Below are 15,126 nucleotides of genomic sequence, written 5' to 3'. Positions count from 1 at the left end.
CTTCACCTGCAGATTCTGGTTAATGTATAATATCAGCCCTCTCTTTGCATTTGATTGCACGATTTATATAAAATTGTCTTTGGGAAAGCACTACAGTGCCTGATCCTATGCTTGCCCAACACTGGATACACACAAGTTGCCATCAAAGAAATTTGAATCTGTTCTATTTTTAAACTGAACCATAAATTGAAATAAGAAGCATTCTGTCAATACAGGTACAGATGACATCTCACCTAATAGCAGAATCAGAAAGCTTGCTTCAAATATTGCAGTTGATATCCAGCAAAGGCTATTTGCCTGGTTATAATTAATAAAAGCATAAAATGTTGGAAATTCTGAAGAGAGAACCTGGAACAGTTCAACCTAAAGCATTAACTCTGTTTTCCACTACAGATGCTGCTTGATCTGCTCAGTATCTGCTTCTGCTTTAGTTACTGTAGATATCTCCAGTATTTTCATTTAAATCCCCTTTGATGAATACAGCGGAGTCTTTTGTTACAGCAATTCTAGTAATGGAATTTCACCCTCAGAATTCACAAAGCACTCGCAAAAAGAATTGAGGCACAAACTAAATGTTCTCTCTTACATATTTTATGTGAGAAGAAGAAATTAAATAAATACAAAATGCAAATGAAGCAAATGTTTTCGATTTCTGTCCAGGATCTATGTTTCAGAAAGTCACGGTAAGGATGATTTTCTGGGAAAGCAATCCCTCCACAATGTGAGGCCCTATTGCTTTCCAAAAATGAAACAAAATAATTTGTCAATGTTCTTCTCCAGATTGATTCCTTTTAATGCCTGTAATGTTTCCTGATCTCTAGAGTATCATCTTTGGCACTGCAATTTATCTTCCTAAACTAAATCTGGACAACAAAATATGATAAATCAGAAATATAGTCCAAATAATTACTTTCAAAAGTGTAACCCTTGTGACAAAGAGGTTACATTGCAGCCCTATTTTCCAAGGATGTATCCAATCTAACTCCATATGAAATGCTAGATATACCTTCCATTCATTGAACTTGACTATTTGTAGCCCTCACTATTCAATGAAGCTAAAATCATTTTCAGCACTGTACAGAAGAGATCAGGGACAGAGGGAGCCCTTTCTTTTCTCTATCCCTCTTGCTCCTTGATAACACACTGAAATAAGTTTTCAACAAATTCCTGAGATCTTTTTAAAGCTTCACTGATCTACTTTGTAATTTTTGGCATTCTGAAAGATTTAAAGATGGTGGAGAAGGGGGGAAACCCTTCTTGTAATTTCATGACATTTTACTGAATGGTTTTACATTAAGAGCTGTCAGTCAGCCATATGGGCGTATCTAGCATGGGTGCCAAAAGGGAGCAAAGCCATGGGGTTAACCAGCTACCTTTAATGCAAACCAATGCTTCACATGACTACCACTCAGGAATTAGATCAGCAATTCCCCCAGTGACTTTATCACAAAGAAACAGCAGTGTTCACCAATTCATACAGTCCTGAGGCAACAGAGATAATGATTTTAATCTCATCTTCCTTGATATTTTAAAATCCCTCAATGTTTATAAACAAGGATGTTCACCATCTGCTTGCATTTCTTTGTAATTATAGAGTTTTTTTTGGATAGTAATAGAGTTATGACTGGAGCAATGTCGTCATCTATGGCTGTTATTTTTTACAGGTAATTGCAAGCAGATGCAAAACACTTTGTATTATTGAGTTACTATTTAATTGTGCACAGCACAGGGATAAAACCCTTTTGTGGATGACTTCAGAAAATTCAACGACATGGTAAGCATAGCATGTAAAACCAATAATGCTTTGAATCAGACAGCAGACACTGAGATGCATTGTTTGTATTTCCATATCAAATAGAAGTAACTACCACAAACATTTTGACCCCCATGGTCTGTAGTTCACCTCAGAATCCAGTCAAAATCATCAGTCTGACATTCTTCCAATTTTCCAACTGAGCTGGTTTCTATTTTAATCATAAACTCAGGGTCAGAAATAAGTCACCCTTGACGTGCCAGATGTGAAACTGTCCTTCCCGCTATCTAAACCATGACCGCATATCAAGTTACAATTAGAGTACTGCCCTTCCTTGTGTGGAGATACTACTTTAACTATTGGATATTTGCCAAGACAATTCTTACATACATTCACAGTGTGAAGGTATTGGCTTTGCTAACCGCAAAGTTCTAAACGCAAGTGACAACCTTAAGCCCTATTGAATATAGTTAGCCACGGGTAGCCTCACTAAAGAGAGGCTTTATTATTTTTCAAAGACTAGCTTGTCTTCCCTGTTTCTATCCCACAACAAGTTTAGCTGTCGATACCCCCTAACTACCAAGGAACTAACATAGTTTTTAAAAAGGTTAATTTATTTTTTGTGATATACATTTAAATGCAGACAAAATTCTTAAACACATTTAAAACTCTGAGGCTTTCTATTTTCTTCCCCTCCAGTTTCAGATTTCTGAATGGACAAAGAACCCATGAACACTACTTCATTATCTTTTTGCTCTTTTTTGCACAACTTACTTAATTTAATTTCGATATATACAGTATATTTCTTATTATAATGTTTAGGCTTTTTATTATTAGGTATTGCAATGTACAGCTGACATAACACAACAGATTTCATGTCATATGCCAGCGATATTAAACCTAATTCTGATTCTGATTCTGAATCTGATACCTTTAAAAATATTTCCAAATTACAAAAGATTTCTAAAGCACAAAGGATTTATAAAACACAGATACAATTCTTATAAGCTAAAAATCCATATCAACAATTTGCTGGCAAATTAGAACAGATTCTAGTTCACCTCATTTTCCAATCTTTCTGCTCTTTACCATTCCTAATAATCCTCATTACTCTTTATATTTGTCCTGTTTCTCTGCCACTCAGGTGACTTCACAGCTATCTTTTAACACAGTGCTCTAAAAGCTTCTGGCGATAGAGTTCCCAGATTCCCACAATTAATGCTGTGAAGCTGTATCTCTGAGCTTGCAACTACTAACAGATCAGCTACTTGATATGCGAGGTGCTAGTATCAATCTAGTCTGCAAGCTTCCTTGAACTAAATAACTTACCCTGCAATGTCTGGTTTGAAACAAGCCCAATTAAATAACCCCATTGTCTTACACTACAACTCTTGAGAAATCAGCTCAGATGCTGTGGCCAGCATCCTATGTTCCATGGACATTGTGTTTGTTTGAAAAGCTATCCTTATAACTTCAGACTGATTATTATTTGCCATTTACATTAAGAGCTTTTTATTTCCATTCTGATACAGTAGGTCTATCCATGGCCTCCTAATGTTGAGATGAGGCCACATTTATGTTGAAGGAACAACACCTTATATTCCGTTGAGGTAGCCTCCAACCTGATGGCATGAATGTCAATTTCTCGCATTTCGGTAATGCCTCCCACCTCCCCTCTCGCTCACCATTTCCCATCCCCTTTTCCCTCTCTCACCTTATCTCCTTGTCTACCCATTGCCTCCCTCTGGTGCTCCTTCCCACTCTTCTTTCTTCCATGGCCTTCTATCTCTTTCATCAATCAACTTCCCAGCTCTACTTCATTCTATCCCCCCCCCCCCCCCGCCACATCAGGTTTCACCTACCACATTGTGTTTCTCTCTCCCCCACCCCCTCTTTTTAAATCTACTCTTCAGCTTTCTTTTCTCCAGTCCTGCCAAAGGATTTTGGCCCAAAGCATCGACTGTACTCTTTTCCGTAGATGCTGCCTAACCTGCTGAGTTCCTCCAGCATTTTGTGTTTATTTTGTGAACTTGTTTTAATTCTGTTCATTGTTGAAAAAGATTAGCAGTTGAATTTGAATGAATTCTTCAATGCAGTAGCTCTTATATTAACATAATAGGAGTCTATACAGCTGTCAATTAATGTCGCTCCTTTCTTTGTATAAAATATTGGTTTGAACAGGATATTTGAATCTTGTTATAAAACGAAAGTTATTGGAAGAGCTTCAGAATGTTACTATTGCCCAATCTGCCTTTGGCAATATGAATTTTCTTCACCCATTTAGGTTTCAGGTTTATAGCAATGTTTATTAACTGAAAAGTGGAGGAGAATTAAGATCTCTTCACTTGAAGCCTTGTCATACCTCTGTTTATGTATGAAATACTGATGCTCCAACTTTACTTTTAATACTGAAAGCTAGTTGTGTTTGCTATTTTAATTTGCCATTGCCAGTTAAGGCCTGCTGTAAATATCTGTGCTGGACAGAATTTTGGAAAGCAGATTGCTAATGCACCTTTCAAGAAACATGCAAAAAAATAATCAGTGCCTGTACAGGAATATAGATAGTTTAGTATTTATGTAGTAGACTCTAAACAATCAGGATATTAAAACATAAAGTACAGCATTCGGCCCATGTGCTGTGCTGAACTAATTAAATTAGTAACCAAATGCCCAACTAAAATAATTATTTTTGTCTGCACAATATCCATATCCTTCAGTTTCCTGCAAATCTATCTAACAGCCTCTTGCTCTTCTATCATATTTTCTTCCTCTGCTATCCTTGATTTTTCAACCTTCAGAATAAGATACTGTCTGTCTTCTTCACTTATGCCTTTCATAATCTTATAAACTTCTATCAGATCTCTGCTCAGCTTCCACTGCTCCAAAACGCAACACACCTCCCTCCAACCTTTCCCTATAATCCAGTCAGCAGCCAGTTGACCTCTTCCATACCCATCCACTTACAAATTTTGCTTGAGCTATTGTGTATTTCAATTGAATTATTTCACATTATCAGTGTTCTATGAAAGACACTTCTTCGGGAATACGATCACTTAGCCTGTAGTTTCCCTCTGAGAAATGTGCTTTTGAACCATTGGTATGAGCTGCCGTTTTTATCCTGCCCTGAAATGCCCAGTGAAATGGACTCCTGAGTATCCAGGTATGGCTGCGGCAGCCATTGCTGAAGTGAACTGGGGACCAGGCTGAAACTTCGGGCTGGTCTGAAACGGTGGGCCCGGGCCTGAGAGCAGAAACAAACTGACATTTGTCTGATTTAAGTGCGAATCCAAATTATAAAAATTAAGGCATCGAGGCCAGTTGCCTAAGACAAATCGGTGTTCAGCTCGCTACTCCATGAGAGCTCACTTGCGTGAGTGCTGAACTGTCTATGCAGCCATCGGCACTCACCTCAGCACTGAACCTGGCTCCACAGCTATGGCCTGCAACCTTCAGACCCCTGGACTGGCTCTATGGCTGTAGACTTACTTTCAGAGACCCTGGTGGTTCATGTTCCATGAATTGCTTGCTCGGCTTTTTTGTTTACACTATTTGTTCTTTCTTTTTTGCACACTGGATGCATGACTGTCTGTGTGAGGAGGGGTTTTTCATTAATTCGATTGTGTTTCTTTGTTCTGTGGCTGCCTGCAAGAAGATGAATCTCAAGGTTGCATATGGTATATATAATATGATAATAATGTACTTTGAACTTTGAAGTAGGACTTAGCCATGCTCAAAGTTCAAACTCTATTTATTATCAAAGTCCAGGTATGTCACCACATACAACCCTGAGATTCATTTTCCTGTGGGCATACTCAGCTGATCTATAGAATAGTAGCTATAACAGGATCAATGAAAGATCAACCAGAGTGCAGAACAGAACAAACTGTGCAAATGCAAACATAAATAAATAGCAATAAATAATGAGAACACGAGGCAATGAGATAAAGAGTCCTTAAAGTGAGATCATTGGTTGTGGGAACATTTCAGTGGATGGGCAAGTGAGTGTAGTTATCCCTTTCTGTACAGGAGCCTGATGGTTGAGGGGTAGAAACTGTTCCTGAACCTGGTGATGCGAGTCCTGATGCTCCTAAACTTTCTACCTGATGGTAGCAATGAGAAGAGAGCACCTGGGTGGTGAGGATCTCTGATGATGGATGCTGCTTTCCTATAACAGCATTTCAAGTTGATGTGCTCAATGGTTGGAAGGGCTTTACTCATGATGTACTGGCTGAATCCACTTCCTTGTGTAGGACTTTCCACTCAAAGGCATTATGTTTCCATATAAGGCTGTGATGCAGCCAGTCAATACACTTTCCATTACACATCTATAGAAATCTGACAGAGATTTTGATGACGTGCCAAATCTCTGCAGACTTCAAAGGAAGTAGTGACACTTCTGTGCTTTCTTTGTGATTGCATTTAAGTGCAAGGTCCAGGACAAGTACTCTGAAATTGTAATACCCAGGAACTGAAGGTTGCTAATCCTCTCTACCTCTGATTGTCCAATGAGAACTGGCTCATGATCATCTGGTTTCCCTCTCCCGAAGTCTACATTCAGATCCTTGGTCTTGCTGACATTGAGTGAGAGGTTGTTGTTATGACACCACTCAGCCAAATTTTCAAGCTCCTTCCTATATGTTATCTGGGACTTGAGACCTAAGATCAAATTAAATGTGCAGGTTCACTTTCTTAAGTGATATTCATTCGTTTTTTGATTTGAGTGTATATGATAAATGTCATTATAGACAATAGACAATAGGTGCAGAAGTAGACCATTTGGCCCTTCGAGCCTGCACTGCCATTTTGAGATCATGGCTGATCAATTCCTATCAATACCCGGTTCCTGCCTTGTCCCCATATCCCTTGATTCCCCTATCCATAAGATACCTATCTAGCTCCTTCTTGAAAGCATCCAGAGAATTGGCCTCCACTACCTTCCGAGGCAGTGCATTCCAGACCCCCACAACTCTCTGGGAGAAGAAGTTTTTCCTTAACTCTGTCCTAAATGACCTACCCCTTATTCTCAAACCATGCCCTCTGGTACTGGACTCTCCCAGCATCTGGAACATATTTCCTGCCTCTATCTTGTCCAATCTCTTAATAATCTTATATGTTTCAATCAGATCCCCTCTCAATCTCCTTAATTCCAGCGTGTACAAGCCCAGTCTCTCTAACCTCTCTGCGTAAGACAGTCCAGACATCCCAGGAAATAACCTTGTGAATCTACGCTGCACTTCCTCTACAGCCAGGATGTCCTTCCTTAACCCTGGAGACCAAAAATGTACACAATACTCCAGGTGTGGTCTCACCAGGGCTCTGTACAAATGCAAGAGGATTTCCCTGCTCTTGTACTCAATTCCCTTTGTAATAAAGGCCAACATTCCATTAGCATTCTTCACTGCCTGCTGCACTTGCTCATTCACCTTCAGTGACTGATGAACAAGGACTCCGAGATCTCTTTGTATTACTCCCTTACCCAACTCTATACCGTTCAGATAATAATCTGCCTTCCTGTTCTTACTCCCAAAGTAGATAATCTCACACTTATTCACACTAAACGCCATCTGCCAAGTATCTGCCCACTCACCCAGCCTATCCAAGTCACCCTGAATTCTCCTAACATCCTCATCACATGTCACACTGCCACCCAGCTTAGTATCATCAGCAAATTTGCTGATGTTATTTTCTATGCCTTCATTCAAATCGTTAACGTAAGCTGATTAAAGGATCATTATCAAATTATTTGTGATCTTCAGGTCACAAACTTATCTTGCCAACTCCATTTTTGCAATGTATTCACAAATGCAGATACAACAGCAAAAGAGATTGTAAGTTATTTGCACAAAATATGTTTATGTTGAGTCTTTAAACTCCTTCAACAAGCTCCTGTCAGAATCATTGCTAGAAAGTAGACATACATGACTTTCCTGTTGAACAGGACTATAATATGTCTTGTGTGCAGGCCACAATAGGTCCACGTATACAGGTAATCCAGACTGCTCCTTTTTCATAAAAAGCTAGATATATTTGACACACAATTAGAATTGATTTTTTTTTAAATATATGAACAACAACTGTAGAGCTGGTTTTCAGGAGTTTTCCTGGCATTCTTATAGGGTATCGAAACATGTTTTTGTACAGTTGGCTTTTAGATTTTAACTCAAACATTTGCATGGATTTAGTATTTCACTTTCTGAGGCCTGAATTAGATCCAGTTCAAACACATCTCATAATCAAGCATTCAGTGTCCAGATACCATTCGCCACCAGCAGCGATCGTTTCATCTGCATGAATACTTAGAGTTTATTCTTATTTTCACAAGCTGTGACTATAGTTTCTACCTCCCACTGGTGTTTGACTTGCTAAGCTTTTCTTGACACTGCTTTCCTTCTCATGTTCTTCTGTTCAAGTCAAGAAGCCAAGGTTGAAGTGTGCTCTCAATCTTCTATTAACCAATATTACTCCAAGTACATCAGATCTCGTGCTGACAATTGGCCAACAATGTCTCACACTGTGTTTTTTATACCTGCCTCACATTTGCTCTCTAAGAGCTTGTTTAATTAATTTGACTGATCTCTTAGCTGTTCAATTTGGCACCAGAAAACATAAAGGAAGAAAAATAATGGTTGAAGCTATTCTGTTTCATAGATTTCCAAGAGAGTCATTGAAAACTGTGGGGCTTTTGTAAGTACTGAGGTTTTCAGGTCGGTCATGACAAATGCATAGACCTTAACTCATTCATATTATGCTGAACAGTTGCACATGAAATGCTCCTGTTTTACTTCAGTCTAATTTGAGTGACCATCAATCAGTAGCATGAAATTGATAATATTTGTAGGAGTCTACAGGTACTCTCTTAAAATCTATAATTGGTCATGTCCATGACCGCAAAAACATTTTTGGTTGTTTGCCCCTGCAACTTCTGCAAGCATCGCAATTACTGATAAATAATCCGAAGTTTCTGTCAAAACTTGGGGAGATGGGGCTCATCGGCCATGGTTGACAGCTCATCTAGGAGAAGGAAATCTTCAATCTCAAGCCTCCTGTGCCTTGTGGCTGTACCCACTCATGAGGAAGGCCTGGGGAGTAAACTCCAAGGAAAAATTCAGAGCTGGAGTCCCTAAGCCAGCCCTACATTGAGTTCAATGATGACTGGTAATCCCTGCGATGACACTGCCAAACCATATCATTCTCTGCCGTTCCTTTGGCTTCATCAGCTGTGTGGAGAGGGGGAGTCTGCTGCATCGGCAACAGCTTCCTCTCCATATCATACTGCCTTGGCTTGCGTATCATGTAGGCAGCTGGCACTCAACATCCATGGTCAACCTCAACCAACAGAGGCTTCAGAGTGTAAAAGCAGAGCCAGTAAACAGTGTTGTCACCTAATATTGCTGTATGAAATCTGTGCAAAATCGTTTCAAGATCGTAGGTACATGATGCTGCAGAATGCATTCCTTCTCTTATAACATTTCATTTCAACAATTGCAGAATTCTCTGAGTTCCTCATCCACAAACAGGTCAAGAATCTTGTCCATTCTTTTTCATGTCTGTACTTTGAGCATACTTATCACTGGGTCCTGTCTATAATTTCACATATATCGATTATAAATCCTTACTAACCCAATGTAACATGTAGATCAGATTTCACTTCCATCTTCAGAGCCTACATTCAGTAGAGAGAGAATATCCACAGATTCTGTTTGATATTGCAAAAGAGGCTTTTACTATTAATCTTAATGGTTCCTGAGGAGGTTTTGCTAATGTAGGACATAATATTCCACTAATATTCCATTACAGACCCACAGACACCTTCCACATTTATATTTTTAAACAGTTCACAAACCCATGAGCACTACATTGCTGTTTTTTCTTTGCACGATGTTTGTAATTTCCACAACTGTTATGTCTTTGGACTGTGCTGCTGCCACAAAACCACAAATTTTATGTCATCTAAGTCAGTGATAATAAACCGATTTTGATTCCTATTACAAATATTGGTTTATGACTTGGTACTGGGATAAAGGACTTTCCAAGTAAAAACTAAAATAACGTATGAATTTCAAATGGTGATCCAAGTGCTTCTTTCTCAACGCATTGCAAAAATCTTCTGTGAGTGATGGGTAAATACTTTTCCCTGCACCCACGCCATATTTTAACATAGCTCATGCAAACTTCAACTCAATAAATATATAAAAAAGAGGGACTCATTTGCTCTGCTTTTCTTGCAATCATCACATAGACTGAGATGCTCCTTGTTCCACAGCCATTTCACACATCCTTTTCAACAAGGTAAGCAATTGTTAGTTAATTCAGACCTCACGTAAATCATGATCCCAAATGGCCTTGAAATTGTAAAAACACGCATGTTCTGAAATGAAAAAAAAAGTGCATTCACCAATTGTTTTATCCTTTTTCCAAACACAGCATTTCCAAAAGACTTGGATCAAAGTGTCACCTTCCAGTTTCCTCATACCACCTTCAAACAAAACATCACATGCCTTGGTTGAGAAAATTCAGCAGTGTGCCCTATCCTTATGCTCTATCCTCCATCAGCTTTTTAGACACATTTTATCACACTGTTTGGGTTTCTCGTCATTTTGCCTTCTCTTTAAACCTACAAGAAATAAGTTGACTTATGAACATGTCAGTTTATTTAATACCAAGCTTAACATTCTCGGGCTGCTTGTTTGCACTGTAGTTCCTGATAGAGCCAGTGAAATCATCCAATGCAGCAGTGATATAGTTAAGTGTGAGTGCTAAGTCAAGTATCACTCTTCCGTGCCCCTGTGGGTTACTGTGCTGTAAACTCGCATCAGACAAAGACAAACATGATTCCTTACAATTGCTCATAGAAAAACATCATAAAAATTTATCCAAACTTATCCTTTAATAACAACACGATTTCCCATCCACTTCAGTAATTTGTGGTGGCTTCTGTTATTTATCAGAACTCAGCATATATGGAGTGATACAGTAAAACAGTCCTCCAAGAGGTCCTCAACCTTGTCGTAGGGTTTGGAGGCTTGCATGCCTAAATGACCCCGAGAGCTACATTAGCTGGAGTCAGCACCTTGTGCTTTGGCTTTTGTTAGGGTCACCCATGCCAAACAGGTCAAAGGGTAAAGGCCAGACTAAGAGTGGTTTACCAGACCTCTAGGTGTGGGGGATTTCACTCAAAGCTAACAATTCTAACTGGTAAAAAAAAATGATTGTTAAGGAAACAGCAATGAAGAATCCTTCTATACAGACAGAGATGGAGGACCTTCATTGTTGCTCTAAACATCAGCTCATTTTGGTCAGCTCATTCATTCTTCAGAAGAAATCCCAGTGATCCACAAATCTGAAACCTTGTCTTTTGCACCAGTTCTTCAGCCACACATTCACCTGCTATTTCATCCTATTCTTACATGATTACATGTGACACAAGCAGCAATCTAGAGATTACTGCCTTTGAGGTCCTTTTTTTAGCTTCCTTCTTAGCTCCCTATATTCAATCTTCAGGACCTCATCCCTTTTCCTACCTATGTCATTGGTACTATATGTACCAAAGGGCTCACTCTCGCCCTTAAGAATACTGTGGACCCAGTCTGAGATATCTCTCACCCTGGCACCTAGGAAGCAACACACCATACAGGAGTCTCTCTTGCGTCCACAGAATCTCTTGTCGGTTCCCTAAATATTGAATCCTGCATCACTATCGCTCTCCTCTCCCCTGCCCTTCTGAGCTACTGAACAAGACTCAGTGCCAGAGACCTGATTGCTGTGGTTTTCCTCAGGTAGGTCATTCTTTCCCCCCCCGAAAAAAAAAATTCAGATTGTTATTTATGGGAACAGCATTAGGGGTATTATGTACTGTCTGCTTATTTCCTTTCCCTTCCCAACAGTCACCCAGCTACCTGCCTCCTGCAACTTTTGTGTGACTGCCTCCCTGTAGCTCCTCTTCTTGCACATGTAGTCATCAGAGACACTGGAGGTTTCACTGAATCCCCCCATCCTGCAAGAGGTCCACAGCAACGCCCTGGGTTCCATTCCCACTGTCCTACCTATGCAATGATAAGGAAAAAATGAGAAACTTACCAGAAACTCATGTTGGTCTGAGCCTTTTCTCATCAAACCCTCTTGAGTTAAAGCCTCAGTTCCCCACTCCAACCCTGCCCACTCACACTAAGGCAACCCCACAGTCCCATATGCCTATCCACAAACATCACAAGAGGTAGTTGCGTGATTGCATCTATATGCTGAGTTTTCAGTTCTTGCTCTGCTGCTTGTTTCAGTGTCATTGTTTCAAAGCAGGTAAGCGACATGAATACACTTCACGTGGACCATGAAGTTGGCGCTTGATGAACTACACTATCAATCACTTCAAAGTGATGTATCATAAGGCCTTGTTCATCTAGCCTAGTACTATTGTGCTACCAAAATACTATCAGCATATCTCCTGTCCTACCAGAAGTCCAGAACGCTCAATCACTGCTACACAACCATTTGTTACACCTCCTGTTCCATTCACTGCCACATTTTGGAACATCAGAGTACCTTCTCCCTGCTTACATGCAGAAATTGAAACAGGAGGATTCAGTACAGAAAGTTGTACCGTGCTGGCCTGTGGAAGCAGACAAGCTTCAAAGTGACCTCTTTAATTGGGTTAGTTTGTCTATATTCAAAGTCCCAATAGCCAACATCAGTGAGTATACTATTGCTGTCAGTAAGTGTTTTGAGGACTGTATCCCAAAGAAGTTAATTTGATGTTCTTCAATTGGAAACCTTGGCTAAATTGAGGGATACGCTTCCAGCTGGTCCAGGTTTGAGGTAAGGTCAAGTTGGTTGACCTTGACGTATACAGGAGATCTTGCTACAGCATTCACAAAGCCATCAGGGAAGCCAAGAAACAATACCAGTCCAAGCCTGGGTCCCAGACGAACCACACAGACACCTGTTGATTGTGGCAAGGCTCATGTACTATAATGGGCTACAAAATTAAGCTGGGCCGTATTGCTGGGAACAACACATCCATCCATGGTGAGATCACTACACCCTTTGCATGTTTTAGACAGAAGGCCAATGCAGTAACACTGCACACTCTGACACCTCCAATGGTCACGATTGAAGATGTCAGATTGTCCTCCCTGACAGTGAACCCATAGTAAGTGATTATCCTGGATGTGGTCCTCAGCTATGTCCTCAGATCCTGTGTGGACCAGCTGGCGGCAGTAATCAGTGACATCTTCAACTTCTTCTTATTCCAACCTAAGGTTCCCACTCACTTTAAGAAGACCACTATTATTCTGGTGCCAAAGGTAAACAAGGTAATGGGCTTCATAGCTATCACCCTGTGGCTCTAGCATCCACCATCTTGAAGTGCTTCAGAGACTAGTCAAGGCACACATCACCTTCAGTCTCCCAGCAAACCTCAACTCACTGCAATTCACTACCATCGAAACAGATCTAATGTAGATACCACCCTTCTTGCCCTGCGTTTATAACCGGAGCATCCAAATCGCAAAGGACTCCTACGCCAGACTCCTATTTATTGACCACGACTCAGCTTTCAACACCATAATTCCATTCAAACTCACCTGCAAGCTCGTAACCAAGGACTCTGCGCACTGCTTTGCGACCGAGTCCTTGACTTTCTGATCAACAGACTACAATCAGTAAGTGCAGGCATTAATACCTCCTCCACAACTATCCTCAATATCAGTGCTCCACAAGGTTGTGTCCACAGTGCCTCCAGTTTTTCCTATACACTCACAGCTGCATGGCCAAATTCTGTTCTAACTCCGTCTAAGATGATACCACTGTAGTTGGCTGGATCTCAATGAGGAGAAGGAGGAAGGTAATTGCAAGGTGTCAAGACAAGAACTTCTCCCTGAATGTCAGCTAAACAAAGGATCTGGTCATTGTTGTCAAGAAGAGGGGTGAAGTACATGCCCCGTCTGCATCAATAGTGCAGAGATGGACATGGTTATGCCTCTTCCTAGGTGTAAATATCACCAACAATTTCTCTTGGTCCAGCCACATTGATGGAACAGCTAAGAATACACTACAGCATTTCTACCTCCTCAGAAGACAAAGAAAATTTGGCAAATCTCCTACCAATTCTTACAGATGCACCATAGAAAGCAATCTGCCCAGATAAATCACAGCTCAAGACTGCAAGAAATTGCAGATAGTGATGAAGACAACCCAGTCCCTGGAAATCAGCTTCCCCTCCATTGACTCCACCTACTCTTCCTGCTGCCTCAGGAACGCAGCCATCTTAAGCAAGAACTGCTCCCACCCTGGAAATATTGTATTCTCCCTTTTTCCATTCAGCAGAAGATATAAAAGCATCATCTTAAGGACAGCTTCTATCCTACTGTTTACAGACTCCTGAATGGATCTCTCATACACTACAAATGAGTTTGTGATCTTCCTTTCTACCGCTTTGTGTCCCTAGTGCTTTATTTGTTTTTCTGAACTGCACTTTCTCTATAGCTACTACACTATTCTTACGTACTTATGCAGGCCATGATCTTCCTGGACAGCATGCAATCAAATGTGCCTCACTGTATTTTGGTACATGTGACCATAATAAAACAATACCAATACTATCTGACTCTTGTGTCCAAAAGGATTATGACAATTCCATTCACATACATAGATACAGAGTATACAGTATACTATTATGTACAGATCTACCACAATTATCCCAGGATCACCAGACACCATTTATTAACTGATTTGTTTGTTATTTCATTCCTGTTGGTGGGATTTTCCAGAGCACTAACCTGCTCCCTCATTCACAAGAGCAAAAGTTACTGCCCTTAAAATAGTTCTCAGGGAAATAATTAATTTTGTCCCAAAACCATGACAGTCCTTTATTAAAATCAGCTTTATCTCTCGCTCATAATAATCTACATCCTCAGAATCTTTTACTTTTTTCACCATTTTCAAAACTGTTACCAAAGCTTCCAATTTCAGCATTTATTGTCTATCTTTGTCCTTCCCCTAAACTCAGATGTTAGCTTGGTCATTTCTGAGGCTAGTTAGGGTTAACCACTCAGAATGTGAAAAAGGATGGAAGGCTTACTTTTCTAAAGGCTATTGAGAAACCAGAGAGGTTTCATGTTCTATGCCTTCAATAATTCTTATTTTTAACATAGAATTATTATTATACAAGGCAATAGTTAATCGTGAACTTGTATCCCTTTATGCAAGTAATGTGATCCCAACACTACCAGTTCACCTTATTAGAAGTTAGTGAATAAACGAAAGTTGTTAGTGCTATGAGTTTTTGCTGTGGTGTAGCTTACTCAGAGGCAGGAAGTGAGATTATTGACTAGAAATCTTATGAACTGCATTTGTTTCTTCTCACAATGTATTGGAACAAA

Source organism: Hemitrygon akajei, chromosome 22, assembly GCF_048418815.1.
Source record: "Hemitrygon akajei chromosome 22, sHemAka1.3, whole genome shotgun sequence".
Taxonomy (NCBI): Eukaryota; Metazoa; Chordata; class Chondrichthyes; order Myliobatiformes; family Dasyatidae; genus Hemitrygon; species Hemitrygon akajei.
This window is presented reverse-complemented; position numbering follows the sequence as displayed.